We start from the raw sequence: 4,479 nt of genomic DNA, 5'->3' as shown, positions 1-4,479 counted from the left end.
TGAATTCCATTTGTTACTGCTCCGCCCAGCTGATCGGTCTGTTGAAATCCTGTAGATTACAGTTATCCTCCTTGACATTTGCCACCCAACAGTTTGTGTGCCATCCACATGCTTCTTAATCATACCTCCCTACATTTGATTACAAATCATCAACATATGCCACATGCAGCAAGGATCCCGGCACTGAGCCCTGCAACACCTCCAGAAACAGTCTTCCAGTCCCCAGAAACATCTCTACTATTACCCACTGCTTTCCTGCCTCTCGGTCAGTTTTGGACATCATGTGCCATTTCCCCATGTATCCCCTGGCCTTTTACTTTTTTGACCAGTCTGCCTTGAAATTGTTATCAAAAGCCCTGCTAATGTCTGTATAGACTACATATCATATGCAGTACCCCATCAACATTCCTGACAGCCTCCCCAAAAAGTTCAATCAAATTTGTCAAACATATCTGTCCCAAAACAATGGGTTGTTATTGGTGGCTCAGTGGTTAGCGCTGCTGCCTCACGGTGGCAGGGACCCAGGTTTGATTCCACCCTCGGGTCACTGTCTGTGTGGAGTTTGCACATTCTCCCCGTGTCTGCTTGGGTTTCCTCCGGTGTGCTCCGGTTTCCTCCCCACAGTCCAAAGATGCGCAGGTTAGGGTGGATTGGCCATGCTAAATTGCCCGTAGTGTTCAGGGATATGTAGATTAGGGGGATAAGCCAGTGTGGACTTGATGGGCCAAAGGGCCTGTTTCCACACTGTAGGGATTCAATGAAAACAAAAATTTCCATGCTGACCAGTATCCCTGATTAATCCATGTCTGCCCAAGTGCAGATTGATGCTACAACTCAGATTTTTTCCCAAAGCTTTTCTGTCATTGTCTGGCCTGTCATTTCCTAGTTACTCCTCTCCTCCCTTTTTTAATCATAGGACAACAATAGCAGTCCTCCCTCTGTGGATTTGAAGATTACTGCCAAGGGTCCTGCTATCTCCTCTCTCAACAGCCTGCGAGACATCTCATCTGGGCCTATGGATTTATCCACTGTGAAGGCTGCTAAACCCCTTAGTTTTTCTCTCTCTCTCTCTCTTCCCTCCTCTCCATGTTAATTTCTTTGAACATTTTGCAGCCCTCCGACCTTATGTATCTACCTTCAATGTTCTTTCCCATTGTGAAGACCAACATAAAGTATGCTTTGATTCACTGCCCATATCTCCTGGGTGCACACACAGATTGCCTCAATGGTTCTTTGCCACTTTATTCTCTTGCTGTTTATATGTTTAAAGACCCCCTTTGGGTTTTTCTTTGTCCTACCCATCAATTCTTTCTTGTGCACTCTCCCTGGCTTCCTTCATTTCCTCCCAAAGTTCCCGACTACAGTTTTTATACTCCCTTTGGACTGCACCATATTGAGCCCTCGATATTTGCCTTAAGCTTTTTCCAATCCTGACCTTTATGTCTCTTGACATTCATGACAGGTTTGTTTTCTCTAGGATTTAGACAATTCAGGGGTGGTCTGATCAAAATCGTCAAGGCACTAACAAAGAAAGAAAAGACTAAGTAAAGATAAACTATTTCCACTGGTTGGAGATTCTCGAACTAGGATCTCCAAAATAGGGCCAGAACATTCAGAAGAGATGTGAGGAAGCACTGCGACACAAAAGGTGGAAGATGTTTGGAACTGTCTTCCACAGATAGCAGTTGGTACTGGATCTGTTGTTAATTTTAATTCTGCACAATAGATAATCTTTTGTTGAGCAAAGATATTAATGGTTTTGGAGCTAGGCTACAGATCAGCTGCAATCTCATTGAATGGTGCAACATGCTCGAGGGGCAGAGTGGCCTACTCCTGTGCTGATGACCATAAGACATAGGATCAGAAATTAGGCCATTCAGCCCATTGAGTCTGCTCCACCATTCAATCATGGCTAATAAGTTTCTTAATCCCATTCTCCCACTTTCTCCCTGTGACCCTTGGTCCCCCTGACAATCAAGAACCTATCCATCTCTGTCTTAAATGTACTCAATGACCTGCCCACCATAGCCTTCTGTGGCAGTGAATTCCATAGATTCACCACTTTCTGGCTGAAGAAGTTTCTCTTGATCTCCATTCTAAAGGGCCTTCCCTTTACGCTAAGGCTGTGCCCTCGGGTCCTAGTCCCTCCTACCGATGGAAGCATCTTCCCAAAATCCACTTTGCCCTGGCTGTTCAGTAATGTGTAATTTCCAATTAGATACCCCCCCCCCCATCCTACTAAACTCCATTGAATATAGACCCAGAGTCCTCAAATATTCCTCATATGTTAAACTTTTCATTCCTGGGACCATTCTCGTGAACCTCCTCTGAACATGCTCCTAGGCAGGCACATCCTTCCTGAGGTATGGGGCCTAAAACTGCCGACAATACTCCAAATGTGACCCAGATGTTCCTGTGTTCCTCCAGTTTTGGTCCCATTCTTTGACATTTCAGAAATAGGCTTGCTGTTGCTACTTCCTCCTTGGTTGCCTTCCACTGCTCTTGTACAGTTGGGTGAGTGCATTGTACCTTGGCAGAGGAGAGTGGAGTGTAGTGGAGATTCACAGGGCTGGTTCTTGGAACAAGAGAGAGTTATGGGAAGGACATTATTAAGCTGGAGAGGGCTCAGAAGAGGATGTTGCCAGGTATGGAAGATTTGAGTTACAAAGGAAGGCTGGGACTTTTTTCACTGGAGCATAGGAGGTTGAGAGGTGACCTTATAGAAGTTCATAAAATAATGAGGGATATAGTTGACTTTTGCCTAGGGTGGGGGAGTTTCAAAACTGGGGCATGTTTTTAAGGTGAGAGAGAGATTTTAAGAAGGCATGAGGGGCAATTTTTTTTTTAACACAGGCTGTGGTTTGTGTGTGGGGTGAACTTCCAGAGGAGGAGGTGGATGTGGTTACAGGTACAACATTTAAAAGACATTGGGATAAGGACATGAGCAGGAAAGGTTTGGTAGGGATATTTCCGAGCACAGGCAGGAAGGTCCAGTTTAGTTTGAGATTATGTTCAGCGTGGACTGAACGTGCTGTGTGACTCTATGGGGAGAGATTGAGTGCAACAGGCTAAAATGTTGTGAAGTTCAGAGGCCTTCTCATGCGAACATAAAATCCTTTGAAGGTTCAAAAAGGTTGATGAGGCGAGGGTTCTCCCCGGTCAGAGAATCTACAACAAGGGAGGCATAACTTTTAGCAGGGGCGTGTGGCCCTTTTGTGCATGTTGGATCTTACAGTGCACACTCAGGGCTGACACATATTTCTTGCATTGTAACTGATGCCTTTGAGGTGAGACATGGGTCATTGGTTGCAAAGACCTCTTTGAGCTGTGTCGTGAATAGTCTCAAGCACATTACTTCTTGAAGACTTGTGGAGCTGGGGTGTGGACCGCAAGACACTCCGACACGGAGGGGAGGGAATTTTGGATAATTTTCTAAAGGGTGGAGCCGTCAAGAGGCAGAGGGGAGGGGCAGGGCTGATGGAGAGTCCCTACAAATAGTTGTCCTGTTGAATGAACTCTGCGCACAATAGGAGTAGTTATTTCACGCTCGAAGACCCTGGTCTATTTCTGTGTTCTATTAAAACTGTAGCAAGCCTGACACAGCGAGAACTGAACTGGCCTAACGGTCGGAGGTGAAACGAGAGCAGTGGTTAATAAACAGAGTGTTGAGGAGGTGGGGGAAGTTCACTTATTCAGAGAATGTCTCACCAGTGAGTCCATGGTAATTCCGTCAAGCTCCTGAGATTCAACAAAAAGAGGAAGTTTTTAAATCTCGATTTTATTTGCAACGTCCCCCCCCCGCCCCCCCAAAGTGAGGAAGCCACCTCCTAAGGGTGACCTGCATTTCTAACTGTTGTTTCTACTGTTCACCAGGGAACTCTTTCCTCTGTTACTATCCCTGACCAAACACTTCCAATACAGGGACAGCACGGGGTTGGATACGGAGCAAATCTCTCTCTACGCTGTCCTCCATCACACGCTCCCAGGACGGGGACAGCACGGGGTTAGATACAGAGTAAAGCTTCCTCTATACTGTCCCCCATCAAACACTCCCAGCACGGGGTTAGATACAGAGTAAAGCTCTCTCGACACTGTTCCCCATCAAACACTCCCAGGTCAGGGACAGCACGAGGTTAGATACAGGTTAAAGCTTCCTCTACACTGTCGCACATCAAACACCTCCAAGACAGGAACGTAAGGGGGTCTGCATCAAATGTAGGAGCCCACCTCAGAGAATGGGAGAACCGGTGCAATCCAGGCCATTCTGCTTGGTACTGGTTTGTGGGAGGTTTTCACTGTCTGGGATTGAGTTTGTGATTTTGTTGGGGGAGAGCGATGTACCATTCAGCCCCCAGCTCCTGTCCCATTGTTTCTGAGCCTCTGGAGGAAATGGCAAAATCCTAGACAGGAAAGGAATGATGCAGCCAGAGATCTGATCCTTCTCAATACCTCTGAAAAAAAAAGTCATCAGGCAGCAGG

The sequence above is a fragment of the Stegostoma tigrinum genome, chromosome 41, assembly GCF_030684315.1.
Source record: "Stegostoma tigrinum isolate sSteTig4 chromosome 41, sSteTig4.hap1, whole genome shotgun sequence".
NCBI lineage: Eukaryota > Metazoa > Chordata > Chondrichthyes > Orectolobiformes > Stegostomatidae > Stegostoma > Stegostoma tigrinum.
This window is presented reverse-complemented; position numbering follows the sequence as displayed.